The sequence below is a fragment of the Corvus kubaryi genome, unplaced genomic scaffold (genome assembly GCF_017639235.1).
Source record: "Corvus kubaryi isolate FWS band 111438036 unplaced genomic scaffold, C.kubaryi_AGA036_p1.0 65366, whole genome shotgun sequence".
Taxonomy (NCBI): Eukaryota; Metazoa; Chordata; class Aves; order Passeriformes; family Corvidae; genus Corvus; species Corvus kubaryi.
In genome coordinates, this window is record NW_024581947.1 from 25,281 (window position 1) to 43,097 (window position 17,817).

The 17,817-nt window shown below is 37.6% G+C and overlaps 1 protein-coding gene across 4 annotated transcripts in view; it reads right to left on the bottom strand.

The window, feature by feature from the left end:
* The window catches only part of LOC121673366 (sodium leak channel non-selective protein-like), an 85,679-nt gene that overhangs the window by 15,703 nt on the left and 52,159 nt on the right, over positions 1 to 17,817 (bottom strand). The gene's annotated exons all lie outside the window — the stretch shown is intronic.

Genomic DNA, 17,817 nt, shown 5'->3' on the forward strand with positions numbered 1-17,817 from the left:
CATGGCCAAATATCTAAGTGTGAATACAACCAATATCAGTAGGAAGTTCCCAAGTTTAGCCTGTCAAAAATTAGAATACATAGAGGGCAAAACAGCACTAGGTACTTGTCTCTGGCCACAAAGAAAGGCAAAGGATAATACTGGCATTGAAAGAACCTGAGGTAGGCTGGCTTTAGGTATTTTCTAATCATCAGAGAAGTGAAGTCCTGAAAGAGTTTTTAATCTTGTTTTGCCTCTTTTGAAGTTGGGACTTCACACTTTGTATGAAGAATGGATATGACACGGTTCCCTAAGGTCACAAGAAGGAGTAGACAAGAGCATCACCAAGGTTCTTTCCAGATGAAAAACAAGGCTTCATCTGTAAATGTGATGATATAGGCTACGAACAAACCAAACCCCTTCTAAGTTCAATAGAGTGCAATTGTTTTAAATAACACAGGCTGAATCCTCAAGTCGCAAATAGTACAAAAACACAATTTCATTTTCATTGGCTTCCTGACAGAGATTTCTAAGAATGCTTCTAATGAAGTCATGTAGGAAGGATTAACACTGTGGTCTGTGCAGGAAGAACTCAGCAATGTGGCTGATTTAATAAAGTACTGCACAACAGCTGGGGAAAGTAATTCTTTGGTACAGTGTCCGGTTTCATTACAAAGTATGTGTTTACTCTGAACTGCACTGAAATTCTCCAGCGAAAACTCAGTTCCTGAGTTGCACCTTCCCACTTGTGCCTGAGGACACTGTAGACACAGGTGCAATTGTGCATGTCTGTGGAAAATGAATTGCATATAAAACTAACAGTATGTCTATACTTTGGCCAAAAACATTCACTGCACAAGCTCTAACAATTTGAACACTCTAAAAGCTGCTGTCAGCATAGTAGGTCAAACCTATTTATAATATATTTAACTGAAATGAAAGACTGCTTAAGGACTGAAGGAATCAAGCATGTGTTTAGAAGGAAGGGAGGGGAAAAAAAGAAAAAGAGGTCACAGCTCTTGGAAATATTAAGAGTCCACAAGTTCATGAAAGCCTGTATATTATGGATTTCATAGCATTTCTAAGGTATGAATGAAATCAGAAAGCAACTGGAGAAAGACATGCTGATGGAGACTAGCTTGTCTGGTATAACATAAAGCATCATATCTGACAAATTTAGTAAAGTATTTAAGCAGAGAATAGAAACAGATGGGCGTGAAGCAACTAAACCACTTCATTTAGGTTTAAGACACCTGTGAAACTGCTGTAGAAAGCAGGTTAACCACAGTTTGAGTAAGTGCACAGCAGAAGCAGCATTCCTCAGTGGATAAAATGACCAGGTAAAAGCCTGGAAAGACTAATCTGATTTTGAAATAACTGTAAAGTCATCTATTAAATTAATCCTACAAGCTTCCCAGAGCAACTATTCAAAACCAATATTCCCCCATGACACTCCAAAATCTCTTCAGAATTTCTGTGAATGCTCAAATCACTTCAGTCAATATCTTTAGCTATTTCCAGAGCATTTACCATCTTGCTTTGTGAATGTCAGTGAAATACATATTTGTGGTTATAGTATAATGATGGTAGAGTGCTGAAAATTTTTAAATGTTTTTTTAAGTATGCAATTTTCATTTATTGCCACTACCTCCCCATGAATCCTCATTATTGCTCCACAGTTTTGTATCCTATAACAAGGACAAAAAGAAAACATCCAGGTAATGACAGAATTATGATTCTACATGGAAAAATATGAAAATAGAAGAGAGAAAACGCATATGGACTTTGTTCTAGAGAAGAAGATTAAGCAGTAATTCAACTGAAGCCTTTTGCTTCAAAGAGAGATGGTAGTAGACACAGTTAATTGTCACTTAACTTCAGAATTCTAATTAAAATGCCTAAAAACATCTGAGTAAAACAAATGTAAGAAAAATGTTATTATGTACAATATAGCAATGGCTAATATGGAAGGATATGTAAGTAGTACACATACCAGTATAAAAACTATGCAAAACCTGCCACAGGCTGGTAATTAGAAGAAAATAATATCACAGTTTATCAGAAGAGACATAGAGAAGTCCTGTTGTGACTAATCTATCTTACTTGAATTTGTCAGCCCCTGGGTAACTTCTGTCAAGATGAATCAGCCATGTGTAGAGTCAGCTCCTCAAGATATAGAACAGATTTCTGAAGTTTTTATCTTGTACATATTTCCGTAGAGCATCTATGCTCCATGAACAGTTAGATGTCCCTGTCTTGGTGATGACTGACAAAGTCTTTTGACAGTAGATTTGCTAACTGTTTTCACTTTTTTTGAATTTTATGCAAGAAATAATTTTAATTCTTTCAGTATCATTAATTTAAAAAGTGTGGAGCTTAGCTGGAAATGACCTCAAAATCATCCAAGTTCACTGTAGCTGTTTAAATTAAGAGCCAAAATTTGGAGCTTAGTTACTGCAATATTCTTCACATTGGAAAGAAAAAGGTCATAGTGTTGTATGGTTAACTCATTTTTGGATGTGAGCTTAACTTGGGGGTTGATACAACGATGAAATGAGACAAAGTAATGATCATTATGGTACTTTCCACAGCAAGGTGGCAGTAGCACAGACTTGTTGGAAAAGTAGAGGATAACCTTCTAAATGAGTTTTTGGATGAGAGCGGAAAAGGCTGACTGTACTATGGGAGAAGATGTACATTGACATTTCCCAAGATGGCCAGTCACTCCTTCCCTGGAGATGGAATGCATATCTTCAAAAAGTCTTAAAATATGCTCAGTATTAAGGAGTACTTCAGAAGCAGCTTGAACAATTAAGCAGTCTTTTTAGGAAAAATAGCAATTATTTGCGTGTTGAAACAATTCACAGAACAAAAATGCCCCTGTGGCAAAGAGATCAAGATGTATTTCCCAACACTGTGTCTTGAGTAATACAGAAGTGATAACTATATGTAAGATGTGTTAAAGATTTATTAAAAAGATTTAGTTAGATCACCTGCTACTGCAAGATCTAGCTCTCAGTTTGTTTACAACCAAAACTTATGATCCGAGTAAAGAATACACAAGGTATTTAATGTTCTTAGGTAAGATTTTGGTCTTTCAAGCCATTCCAATCTTTCTCAGTTGCTATGAGAAAGGCAGTAACTGGAAGTGAATGGTACAAATGGTCTTACAGTTTTTTTAAGAAGTATTTCAATATTTCACATCAGATCCAAAATATTATACTATTCTTTTAGCTTGTAACCTAGATCTTTTCCAATACCACTCAATGCATACTAGATAGCGTGGTAAGAATTTCTTCATGAGGCAATGTCATGACATTGACAATGGAGTAGAAATACAGTAGCCACTGGAAGTCTCCAATAACAATACAGAAAAAGCACTGGGAAAAACAAACATTCAATACTTAAATACTTGAGTAACAGAGTAATAAAGTGAGACTGTGCACTATTTAATGAGGAAGGAGCACGGCATCACACATTTGCCGCAGGGTAGCAGCATGTATGAAGCCAGTTACCACAGATGAGCTGATGTGCTGGAGAGTCACACCTAAGCTGCTGCTCTGTGTGCGCTCCCCCCTCTTGAGTGGCCATCTGTGAACTAGATTTTCTGGAATAGCATTATCCCCCGTTATTCCCCAGTAGAAGTGGGAACGCCAAGCTGCAAGCTGGCCCTGTGTTATCAAATCAAAGGTCTTAAAAATGATTTGGTAAGCTGCTCTAATTACAGTAACAGAGGGCATGTTGCATCAGTATTGCACATTGGATTTCTAGTGGGTGGCTTTGCTCATTTCCACCAACTTTATGAAAACGATGTCTAGGATAAAATAATCAAATCTCAGGAGGCAAGGTAAAAACCACATGTCCCCTGCATTACACAAGTGCTGAAGGTCAAAGCCTGTAAACTGGTCACACCCTGAAGCTCTTGTCTGAAAGTGAAAATCTTCCACTGTGAAAAAAATTACCTCTAACTCGGTAACTGCAGCTTTCATTATGCAGCGCTATATTGTCTTAATGGCACTGACTGATAATTAAACCGATAGGATCTAATTTTCTTGGTACAGAATGACAGGTTTCTAATTGCCTGACTTCCTTCTCTGTCTATTGGCTAAGTTTTCTGCTCCTTAGCATGGCTGAAATTAGTCACACCTTTTGTTTCCAGGCTGTTCACACACCTGTCACACCTTTAACTCTCTTTTTTTCTCATTGTTCTCCATTCCTTGTCAGACTGTGAGTTGTTGAGTAGCTATCCACACAAACAGTCATTGTCTTTGACACAAGCCTTTCTTCAACTCTCATGCGTAGTGAAAACTGCTGGGCTGGGAGGTTGGTTTTGCTTGTAGCAGCTCTTTCTATTTGTTTTCTTAGTAAATCCTCATTAAGGAAATTATCTTAGTGTGCATTTATTTCCCTTTGACCATGATATTCCTAGAATACATGCCCCTTGGTTGCTTTACTTAGCCTCTCAAAGTTATCTGACCCTTTGGTTACCATTCTGCACTAGGGGGAAAAAGAAATGTCATGGTAGATAACAGACCTGAATGTTTTATCTCATGCTTTCCATAGGAATTATAAATAAACTGTAGCAGCAGTAAAGCGAATTTCCTCCTCTGCCTTCACAGAACATGTATCATAAAATCATGCTGGGAGGCCTTGCTGTGCTAGAGAAGGGGCAGTAGAAAGCAAGCATGAGAAGGTCACTGTGGAAATAGTATCTACATTGCATGTAACTCTCACACAGCAGCAGAGGGCACTGGGCAGGCTGAAGGGTTTCCAGGAGATGCAGTGCAAAGATTGTCCCCAGCTAGGGATGCCCTCTGGGAGCTTGGATCCTGCAGAGCCAGCTGCAATGTCTCCAGCACCACATTTTCCAGCAAGCTCCAATCCAGGCCTCCTCAAACCATTGTGCTGTAGCACATATGTCTGTCCTCATCTGTCCTCTTGAGATGCAGTGCAGTAGGGAGCAAGGGGTGTTGATACTTAAGGGGTTCACTAAGAACTCAGCAGCTGTGCTGGTGCCAGTGAGCTCTCCAGTGCTCTGCTGCATTGGGGGGTTTTGTTTGTTTGGGTTTTTGTTGGTTTTTTTTGTTTGTTTGTTTGTTTGTTTTTTGGTTGGGTTTTTTTATTTTTTTTTTTAAATACATTTGATCTCCTACCAATCTCAGGAGAAAACTTACTTGTATAGAATTTAAGACTATGCTACTTCAGATAAATTAAGAAACAGTACATGAAGTTTTATGTCAGCAAGGCATCAATTCATCTAAGGTGATATAGCCTACAGTTGAAAAAAAATAACAAGATGCAATTAAAACTTGCATTTGACCTGCCTCAACTTTCATTTTCTTACTCCCTTCTAATAAGTTTGCCTTTCTGCCACATTTTGCTCTTTCACCTTTTCGTCTTATGACCAGTGACAGTTTATGGGCCTTTTATCTAACATCAGCGAATATGAATTTATTTTTTTTTTAACATTGTCATCATCATCACTGTAATACAAGCAATTATTAGAAGGCATATTAGAAGGAAAACTTCAAAAATAATTACTTTGATAATGAAATCTAACCAAAATATATTGGTCCAGTATGCAAAAAACTCTGCATTCTCAGGAGCAGATGGGAATGAAAGAGATAGAAGGAAGTGCACAGCACAGACATTGGATGACTGATTAAATTCTATGCAGCATACCATAACAACACAGGCGATATATCAAAATATATAAAGTAGCAAAAGATGCCCACCAGGAAAGGTCCACAATTACAAATAAAACAGAGAACAAAAGAAAAAGTAAAGTTTTTTTGAAATTTGTTTTATTCCACTATAGATCCACCTATTTAGGTACCAACACTAACACAGAACACCCTGAAATGGCAGGGGAAAGTACGTTCCACTGAAGACTCTCAGCAGCAGTAAAGTTTTCTTTGACTGTCAGTACAACTATACTAATCTATTCACATTAGTTTCACCTGATTGCCTGACTTAATGCAAGACTCAATTACTTCGGGATTAACACAGCAGTAAATTAAAATTCTGGAGGGCTGCTCTGCTCAAATTCCTCTAAGTTTCCAAAACTCTACAACTTCCCACATACCACTTTGTTAGCATAAGAGCTAACTCAACAGACATTATTTGTGCAATTTTTTTGTTTCTATACCACTGCTTAAAAACAAAAAGTCTTGATTAACTAGGCAACTAGAATGGCTTAACTGAAGAGTGAAGCCTTCAGGAACATCAAATAGCTAAGGAAGTGTCTTTTTTTGTTGTTGTTTTGGTGGGGATTTTTTGTTTGTTTGTGTGTGGCATTTTTTGTTTCTTTTGGTTTTTTTTTGTTTGTGTTTTTTGTTTGGCTTGTTTGTTTGTTTTTGTATTCAGTCCACTTTTTCACTTGTCTGGAATCAGAACTATTGTCCTAGTATCCTCTGTGGGATAATATATATAATGATAAGAAATACAAAGTGCTCACCGTGACCATGAGTAACAGCCAATATTAACATCCCAGTCATGTCTGTGGACCCACACTATACAAGCAGTTTAAGCAGTCAGTGTGTGCTGTAGAACAGCAGGACAGTGGTGCCTTAGCTGCAGGAAAGTGGGACAGCAGCTGCCTTCTGGTCCACATATCATGGTTCTTTCTGCCACAAAAATCAAGAAGGAATACTGGTATTGGGTCACAAAAATAGGTGGCAACAGACACAGTATACAGAACCAAGACCTCAGACATGCAATCTAACCAGCTGAGAAGCAACCTTTAGTTAAAGGTTTTCCATTGAAAATTCAGGGTTGAAAGGCCTGTTCAGTCCTAGCAATAATAATTTTGCCATGTGCCCTAGCATTTTTGCTGAACAGAGCGAACTACCACTCACCTTAAAACTTCTATCAGTGCCACACTGTTTGGTAACTACCATATCTCATCTCTAGCAGGAAGAAATTGTGAATCACATGCATTGGCCTGCTTTTTATAAACCTTTTCCATAACTATTAAGTAAGAAAAACTATTTTTTAAGTATTATGTATAAGGATATTCACTTACATATATAGTTAATAGAGGGTTATGATCCCTGGCCCGTCAGGCTACAGGAGCAAGTGATTTACAAAAGATAAACAATATATATATTTATGACCAAAGGAATTCAGTAAGTACGGGCCAGTCCCTCAGTGTCTGCTAAGCAGAAACGTCCATACTGAGGATATCAGCATTTCTAAAACCAGTCTGCTGCTGGCCAGTCATCCTGGGAAATGCCTTAAGACTTGTTAATGTGATGATAAGGTTTATGAAACCTCAAATAAACTTAAATCTAAATGGAGAATACAGGTATAATGAGGGCTGGGCTGTCTCCAAATAAAGAAAAAGTTTTGTGGAGTCAACAACCCAGTGTGAGTGCCTTTGGGGCCTGCCGATGCAGCAGCACAAATGTTCTGACAGCATTATAGCTGAACAAAACATAGGCACCTCTATTTGGAGCTGAGCTAAAGTTCATAAAGCAATCCCTAAGCATTCACTTAAGGGGGTCAAGTTACAATCATAAGGTGGGACATCCTTGTCAAGACAGAAGCAGTGGACCCACCACCCACCCCATGACAGCACAGTTCTGGAAACTGCAGAACTGGTGACCCACTTGAAAAATTATGTGGCTAATTTCAAAGCTCCTGATAATATTTCTTATTCAACAGGTGCAGAAATGGGATCAAAACATAAAGTGTACTTTGCAGGATGTGGGGAAAGGCCAAGGGAAAGAAATATTGCTGTCTGTTGTCTGCAAGGTGTTGGTTTACCAGACTCTGCTTTACCATGCAATACAAGATAACGCACATGCCATGGACACTGCCAAGGATGGGAATATTTGTGTCATCTAAGCACACTTTGATAAATTAAGTTTGCCTAGTCTTCATTTCTGTTTCCGCCCATAAGCAAGTCCTTTCGTGGTGCACAAATTTGAGAATGAAATAATATTATTTTGCTTCTTACACAAGTCTGAGTATTCTGTAGTAAACAAATTTTCTACACACTGCATTGCAAAATCTCTTCGTTCTGTCAGTTCAAGATTATGTCATTTTTATTTTTTATTTCAAGGTTAAGTAATTAACTAAACTATTGGGCATGTCAGCACTGGGGGAAGGATGGAACAGAATGCCTGAAACTGTTTTAATTATTCAGTTAGTAAGTTAATGATATTAAATGCACATGGAGGATAAAGCACTCAAAAGAAAAGCCTTCTAGAGGAAAGGAAAGAGCGGTAACTTAGTCACCTACGCGACATAAAATCATGAGAGACAGCATACTAAGAAGGCATCAGAAATGTAATGACTTGGCAAACAGAGTAAAAATCTTGAATTTCTGAGAAAAAAAATCATCAAGGATAATACACCTTTATTGCTTTGGTTCGTGACAAGAGTATCCTAAATGTTTCGACTTGATTTATCAAGAAAATTTCAGTGAGAGGAAAATTTGATCTAAAACGTATTATCCTGTAACCTGTACAAGATTTAATGCCAACAAAAACACAGGCAACCATAATGTAAGACAGAGCTTCCAATGCTTTCTAACTCACCTGATGGCAAAAATTACACACTGTACAGAAGAGCATAATAGAAAAGGATGCTTGTGGGTAAAATCCTTATAGAAAGATTGCTTTCTGAAGCTAAGCTTCTACACAAACTGGCATTTGGAACCTTAGAGGAAAGAATGGCTAAACAGTGAGTGGAATCAAAGGTGAGCATCAAGAGAAAGGAAAATTTTGTCAAAAAATACAGCTTTTTTTTTGTATTCTGTGAAAACTGGATATATTGCAGATCTGCATTTTTTCACTACAGGGAGGAAGAACAGGTTTAGAATTATTAAATGTTTGGAGAACAGGAAAATATAAAACAAGGAGTAAAGTCAACACCCCCTGGTCCTTTTCTGTTGTGTCATCTTGTCATACGAGGAGATCAAGTTAGTCAAGCAGGACCTGCCTTGAATGTTCATCTTTTCCTAAATGTATCTGTCTACGTTCAACTTCCAACCACTGAATTTCATTGGTACCTTTTCTGCCAACTAAAATGAATTCCCAAAGAAAAAACACAACTGAAATAAGTTTAATAACTTCTGTTACTAAAATTTTTCTAATGAGAAACTAAACATGGCCTTGTAACCACATCCTTAAGAAGCTGAAACCAGTGAAAACAGTATAGTGCTTTAAGCCCAAACAGGGATTTGTTAGTTGACTCACTTTCAATTTGTCCATTATCTCCAAGAAACAAAGTGAACTTATACACCTTATTTACATAGCCATGTTTCACTCCTCACAGCATTTGCATCCCTCGAAACTATAATTACTTCCCAAGATGAACAACACAATGAGGAGTGCAAACTGTTCTCACCTGCACAGGGCACACAGACTGTTTTCTTTGCTCCTCTGTGCTCACCAAAACCCTGTATAACCTTCTGAAAGTGACTATGTAAAGGTGGTTGTCATGTCTAAGTTTATTTAGGTGGCTTCAGTGTGCAAAACTGGTAGGCGTTTGGTAGTAGTGGACACTCCAGAGTGGGGACAGCTGTTAAAAAACTGCTGCCCATGGCTAAGTCCATTTTGGAGCAGAGGAAATTTTTAATTAGGAAGGAGCAGCAGAAAGAGAGAAGGAGAGAAAAAGAGAGAGAAAGAGAGAAAGAAAGAAGGAAAGAAAAAGAGAGAAAGAGAGAGAGAGAGAAAGAAAGAAAGAAAGAGAAAGAAAGAAAGAAAGAAAGAAAGAAAGAAAGAAAGAAAGAAAGAAAGAAAGAGAAAGAAAGAAAGAAAAAGAAAGAAAGAAAGAAAGAAAGAAAGAAAGAAAGAAAGAAAGAAAGAAAGAAAGAAAGAATTGCAAAAAAAAAAAAAAGTATTATGGATCTACTCCAGATTCCTGTACCACTCCCCACCTCAGACGCTGCAAGAGCAGAAGAGTGGGGACTAGGACATTGGGAGGAGATGACTGAAGATGTGACAGGTGAAGGAGTAAAGGCATTTTCCCTAAATGCCTCTTAACTGTTTGCCTTCCTTAGTTCTTAATACCTGAGTGAGCGATTATACTATGTTAATTGTCAGTAAAACAAACAAGGGAAATTTCCTGATTTACCCACTGAAGTGCCTCAGCTGGTGTCAGGGCTCTATTGCTCAATGTCTGCAAGGTCTAGGAAGGAATTCCAGTGGGGAAAAAAAAAAAATCTACCACCATTTTTGAAATAATGATTTCTAGTGGTTTCTCAATCAGTGGACTAATGGGACCTGCTTTAAGTCATTCTGGCTCACATTTACAAAATACATGTTTTATTACTAGACAGTCTGAATAGCTTCCCTAATTACATTCTGACACCCTCACACATTAACATCACTATCACTTGTCATGTTACCACATGATAACTCCACAGGTTGAAGTCATGGATGAAGGGCTTCTTCCTTGACACTGTGCATGAAAGTGCCTGAACCAAAGAGCGTCATTAGTGGAATAAATTAGACCTCTTTATCAAAGTATTTAATACTATGATATACTTTCTAGAATAAATGAAGCATGAAGACTCAATACATGTATCAAGCGTATATATCATCCACAGATTAAAAGAGTCTGACTGGAAGTTTTGATGAAATCATTATTGAACCAATGCTTATTTCATAAGAGCTCAACCTTTCAGCCTTCAATGAGTACAATTAAATGGAGACTCTGACTAAACAATTACATCCCCTCATTGCTTTCTATTATCCCAGATACCAAATGACTCAGAGCCCAGGGATGCGGGCTGTGGTGGTGATGCTGATCTGCATTTCTGGCCATCTTTGTCTGTGCAAAGTGACACCAGCTTCATTCAGGAGACATGATTGTGTGAAAGAGCAGTGGAGGGAGGAAGGAGGCATGTTGGGAGGCTGACAGAAACCCTTGCAATCCTTTCAACTATCAGTTGTATCTCCTACTTTGAGCAAATAACCTGATAATATAAATTTTATTCAGTTCATCAACTCATAATTAACTGCTTCTCATGGACGTTGAAGTCTCACAGCTGGCAAAGTAGTCAGTTTCTTAGGACAATTTATCAATCATAATCCACCTGCCCCTCTCACCTATGCCAAAAGGAAAGACCAAGTGGCTGCTAATACTGCCACCAAGAGCCAAGCTGCCTGGGTCAGGTGGGTGGGTAGTGACAGAGTACCTAAACGGTCAGCCTCTGCCACCAGTGAAGGGCACTTTTCTCATCCAGTGGCAGCTGGAATGTAAATCAGATTCTCAAGCGTTCTCTTTCATCTTGGTATGCCTTGTTAACATTCTGCCTCCTAAATGCTAAAGATGGTTTTACCCATGCTGTGGAGAGGTGGTCCATGGAGAAAAACTGGTAATAATTTCATGGAAGAATGACAAGGAGCAAGTCTTTATAGAACTCCCTCTAGAACCAGTCTCCTGTTGCTTGCTTTCCTAAGGTGCCTGAAGCAGGAATTCCTGCTGCTGCAGACTCAGAGGAAAAAAGAAGGAACCACACTCTGCTTAGTCCGTACATAGGGGTTAGTAGGGAATCCTTCCAGAATGCAGGACTCTCCCTTTGACCACTGTACTACTATATAAAAACATGGGTCATTTTTACTTTAGCTTTAAGAACTTGTATCAAATTAATGATAAAGATGTCTACATAAACAAATGGACTTGATGCTCTGAACGCTCGCAGTTTCTAGAAGTACCATATTTGGGGTCTGATTTAGACTCACTTTTCAGCTTTTATTTTAGACTGGTGTGAGCATCCTTCCTCCTTCTCCAGATTTTTGCTCTTTAAGTGTTTATGACATCACACCACTCAACAAACTCTGTGGCCATTATGAATTCTAGTCCAAGAGACAGGTACCCAATTTCTAAGAAACATTAAAATCTCTCATGGAAAATTTACTTAATGGATTGTGGCAGATCCAGATTCACAGCATGCTAACTTAATCTTAATTCCTTCCTTCTGAACAATGCACCGAATGCCACCCAATCTTCCACTCTAAGAGCAATGCCTTTGCAATTCCAACTGGTTGTACACTCACAAGTATTTTCCCCATCAAAATTTAAATTGTTTATCCAATTTATGGGTAAACAAAGGGGCTATTTTGATCATTGAATGAGTCTTTTATTAAAACAATACCTATAAGAGAATTGAGGAAATTCGGTCCCACTGTGAAGTTTCCTTTCACAAACATTAAATTATGTTCACTTTTAATCTAACCATGGCAGACATTTTTCACAGTGACATACAATTTTTTTCATACAGTTATCAATTTTAAAAAGGCTCTCAAATGTAGGCATGCAAAAAATATTTAATTTCTGGGTCCCACATTAAAAGGAAGAAGTCCTTGTAATAAAAGTGGGAAATATCTGAGACCCAAAGCTCTGTTGCTGTTTCACAGGCCATAAAATCGGATGGTTTTGCTGGCTCACTGTGCCAATGAGCAGTGTTCACTTCTACTGTAAGGCAGGTAAGATTTAACACAGATGTAGTCTTTGTATATAGACTTTGAAGCACTCCTTACCATGGAAATTTTGTTATTTGTCTTCAAGATAAAGTATGAGTGTTTATCTCCTGTATGTAAAATGGTCATTAACATGGTGGTCTTTCTCAAATACTCTTTGCAGGTACAAGAAGTAATTAGTATCATTTAATAGGATACTAGCCCTAGCAATTGGAAGATGGGTTGATGATAAGGATACAATTAGATCTCCTCCTCCTCCTTTCACAATGATCTCTCATGACCTAAAACTTCTCTTTCTTACTTTGTAGAATATTTTTAAACCTTTAGGTATCTTAATTTGGGACTTCCTTTTCCTTTTGAGACTATTTGAAGCAATGCAAATCACTGTAAATCATGGAAAAAACCTTCTCCAGAATTATGTGAAGAGTGAAATCAGTGATGTGCTGCAAGTGTACATCTGTAGATGATTGCAGATGATTGCACCCATGAGGCATGTGGAATGATTACTAGCTGATGTTACAAAAACCTGAATGCAAAAGAATCTGTACAGTGTGGAAAGTGCAGGTAAGGAGGAAATCTGTACAGGATCCAACAATAGTGGGGATTCTGGCACATTTGCATCTATGAAGCACCCTTTTCAACAGAACCCTATGAATAGACCCCTCTGCCAACACCCTCAGTGTGGCCCTGATAGCAGTTACTGCCATGTTAAATATTGAGTAAAGGTAGATGCACACTCAGATAAACAGTTAGATGTAAGGTAGAAGTACTTGTCATAGCCCTCCAATTCCCAAGACTTGTATGCTCGTATTTAATTCAACAATTATATTTATGCTTTTTAGGTGCAAATACTTAAACAAATATAATCATATGACTAATAATTTTTAAAATTAGTAGTGTCTGTTCACCAAAAAAAAAAAGTAATTTTTCTCAATATTTAGCTCAACTTGTCTTACACACTTCATAATACTGTCACGGTCTCAGCTGCACCCTACGCAATTAAACATGGCTAGGAAAAATACAGAGAAGAAAAGAACACAATCAGAAAGAAGAAACAGGCTAGCTGTGAACATATCTGATGCTCCCAGTGGGAGACAAGGCTGAAGGCTGTTCTAAGATGAAGAAAACATCAATCTTTTTATAGAAGCCTGAATCAAAACCAGCTAAGAAGTCTGAGAAAGAGAAGAGCTTGACAGTACCATACAGGTACAGTCAATAGTGAGGAACTTTGCTACCCACGTCCACACAGGCTTCCAAGCCTTTCATTCATATCCTTTCTCTTACTTCCATTCAGCCCCACACGTAGTGCTCAAAAAATCTTTCAGGCACCCTGAAGAATAAAAGATTCAATTTTACATTAAGGCTCACACTGTTACAACACCTACTTAAGAAGTCAAGTTCTGTGTCAAACTGTTGGAAAGAGTAGTTGGGTTTCTACTGAGTTCATAAGCAATTTACTATGGGAAAGCAAGAACTTCCTGTAGCCTCCCATCAGGTGGAACCTGAAACAGCTGAAGTCACCTCACCTAGAGGGGTACCTTATTCTTTCCTTACTATCCTTCCTCCCGTTTCAGAACTTCAGAGACAAAAGGATTTGAGGTACTGAAAGCTCAGCTAATTGACTCCTGTTTCATCAATTCTTCAGTTTCATGAACAGTTATGAGGTAGACCTCTGTGATTTTTGCTTATAACTTTTCCAGAGGTACTGCCAGACAGAACTTCCCTGGCTTTTAGTAACTGCGCTCTCTTTAGAGATTACACTTGCAAAATTGGCAATACTAATTGGTCTTTACTTCATTCTACATGCAATCTAGAAATATGCACATTGAAGGACAGAGGCATTAGCTGTAGATATATGCTGATGTGGCCTGTTTTGGAAAATGATCTTCACAATCACCTTGTGTAAATATCATGTTATTAATATATATTAAAGGAGACAGGCACTTGACAACCTATGGCTCAAATCTTCCTGTATCGTTGCTGTACAAATGTGGAATGGAGGCCAGTTTTGTAAAGAGAAAGGAAACACTTGATGGTCTACATCTTTTAAAAGGCTTTTAAAGTCTTTTAACACTGTCTTGCCATGACAACACATAGGAATATGGCTAGGTGACACTGCTCTGTGATGTGTGCAAAACCATTTGTTAGGTGTCCTTATGAGCAGCTATTAATGAAACACTGTTAGAAAAGGAAGACTGTCAAAGTTCCAGAGACTAATCTTGGTCTGGTTCTATTTATTTCTTCACTCTTGATCAGGTTGATAGAATATAAATGATACTCATGTAATTTCAGATAAAAGTAAGATAAAAGGCAGCACAAGTAATCAGGAGGAGAGATTTAAAACTCCAAAAGATCTTTCAAATTGAAGAAATAGTCTGGAAAAACAAAAGAAAGTATGCTATTCAACAGAGACAAGTGTAAGGGTCTACATTTTAAAAGAAATAAGTAAATAAAAAAAGGATAGGAAACACGGATGGCAGCTCTTTCAGTAGGACACAAGGGCTGTAATAAATTAGAAAAACATGAATCACCCACAACATGCTGTTCTGAAAATGGAAAACATCTCACTGGGATGTAGAAATTGTAACAGAGCTTAAAACCACATAAAATTATGGCTCTACTGGGGTATTCTGACAGCACTGCATTTCAACAAAGTGTTGAATCAGCCAGAGAAGGTCTAGAGAAGGACAGTAAGAACAATTCAAAGTATAAAATGTAAGTCTTTTAGCAAAAGACTGAAACATTTAGAGCCATATGGAAGGCATAACGAAAGATGCAGAAATGCTTTTTTTTTAAGGTTTTGTCTATGCCAGTAGTGAATAAGGTGAGAAATTACTATCTTAAATTGCATAAAGAAGAAAGATTCAGGTTATGCTTTAGGAAAATCTTCCTAAGAGTACAGACAATGAAGCAACACAGTAAGTTGCCTGGAAAGATGATGAAGTCTGTTTCTCATCAGAAGGAGATGGTCTAAATTATCTTGACAAGATGACTTCAAGACACATTTATCAGTAGTCTATAACTATGTTCTTCCTTAAACAATATGTATACGCTTGCATGGAAACATACATAAAACAGATAAACAGAACACCTCAGAACTAAAAATAGAAAACTTGAGAAATAAATATATTTTATTTATTTGAATAAGTACCAAAACGAACACTATCATGTTTCCAACTTTCATCCTTTAAAGTCAAAGCTAATTATAAAAGTGGGACCAAGGTATGGCCAAAATCAAGGTATTTTCCAAATAGGAAGCTACCTAACTGGTATATTCACAGCATTAAAAACTCTATTAACTTTTATCTGATTAGGACAGCTTGGTCTTCACCCAGCAATAAAATTGTAAAAATCCCTTCTTTTTTCTTTCAAGAGAACAAAAATAACAGAAATGATCAAATATTCATAGCTTGTACTTATATGCCACAAATTAAGAGTTACTAATTATAAAGTAGTTGTAAAACTGCTATATTCTTGTGATTTTTGTAATGATAGGATTTCAGGATCCAACAGGACAGGCTGCATCATAATAACTGCAAATGAAATACAAATGAAAGTACAATAAAATAGTATAATTACACAGAAAAGATTTATTTCATTACTTACCTGTTAACTACATACAAAGGTGCAACACAAAAAGGATATTTATAAAATATTGATATACGTGATGGTTATAATCCTGTTTGTAACAGTCCTAATTTGAGGAAGCTTATTTAACATTTTGTAGGAAAGCTTCTGTGTCTTACTCAGTATTTTAAAGTTTAGTAATAAGCCTTCAATTGATATTCAATTTAACTTCTGGCTACTGTACTTAGAGGTGTTATATCCTGGTTACCTATTTCTAGACAAAAACAATTTATCAGCTACAGGTCTCCTAGGTCTATTAGCTATCTCTGACCTTTAAAATGCAATACTCAGAAATACACATTGATAAGGCATAGGACTATGACTCAGGAGACCAGAGTTTCAGTCCTGATTTTTTAACCAGTTTTGAAGGCATCCGTGGACAAAACATTTCACCTGCCTTTGCCAACCTGCCCCCATCACTAAAAACAAGCTGGCCTCCTTTATTTAAGCACTCTGGGTCTCATTCAACTCTTCTACCCATTGAAGCTTGTCTAAGACATTGCAACTACTTTTCCCCGTTGACCAGGTAGGCAGCTAGAACAACACCCTTCAATGCCACTAATAATTTCATATGTCAAGTTAAGAAGGGTGATTTCAATCTGAGGCCTAATTATTCTGACAATACCCCTATCTTGTGCTCCCCTTCCAGTGTGAACTCAGCCCATGTTCTTCCAGGCATGGCAGTAAATCTCAAGGTTGACTGAGAGATCAGACAGGATTATCCTTTGAGATCTACAGAAGAAAAAAATTATAGAAAATTTGGTACTATTGATAGTGTTATTCATTTAGCAGTACTGGTACAAATGGTACTCTTTTGACTCCCACAGGGAGTCAAAACAGAATGGTGCTTGGTTGAAATCAGGTTTTTCTCCCTCTCACAAGAAAAAATAAAGGACATAAATGGGACTTTTTGTTCAGAAATTATTTGGTATTACAGAGTACTTGTTGTAGCAGGACTCTGAGACTTTCTTGTAACTCTCTGGCTCATAGTGTATATTCAGCAACCTGAATATTTAGGAACCAACTGAAGCAATTTCAGCTGTAAAGACTTTCGATACTCAAAAAAACTTTTTGGATTGCAGACATTCAGTCATTAAATCTTTTCATTACCTTCAAATTCAGCTGAGGCCAGGATAACAGTCTGGAGCTCAAGCCAGAAAAATGAAAAGGAAAAAAAAAGCTTATCAGAGTCAAAGAGATGCATCAGAAAGAATTCAGCCTGTGGGTATGTTCTGTCATTTGAAGGTACTTCCCTACCTGTCCTGAAATGAAAATTTACAGCTGCAGACTCCTGTTAGACCTCTGTCTGTTAAATAAATGTGAGATAACCACAACGTTCTGACAGAGTAACTGCATATTTTCCATTTGGATGCAGATCTTGCCACGGCTGCCCATGCTCTTGCCACCTTTCCTGCTTTTGTGTTCTACACTCATTTCCTCATGGGGATGGCACAACACATTGCAGCTGTCAGAGAACGTATTCTCCTGGTAACTGCAGTGATTTGCACAGAACACAAATTGCACCAGTTTTGCAAAATCTGCCTGACTCTCAATGATTTTTCTGGCTGATGTTCTGACTTACACAGTTTGGATCAAGATTGCCACAGATAACATGGTATCATTTTTTCTCCCATCTTCTCCTTAGTAACAAGATGATTATCAAAGTAATTCTGGATGGGTTTTTTTTTGCATGGGAATTACTACTAAAATTAGACAAACAGAAGGAATTTTATACTCTAAAATGAATCAAAAATAAAACACAGAAATTAGTCATCAC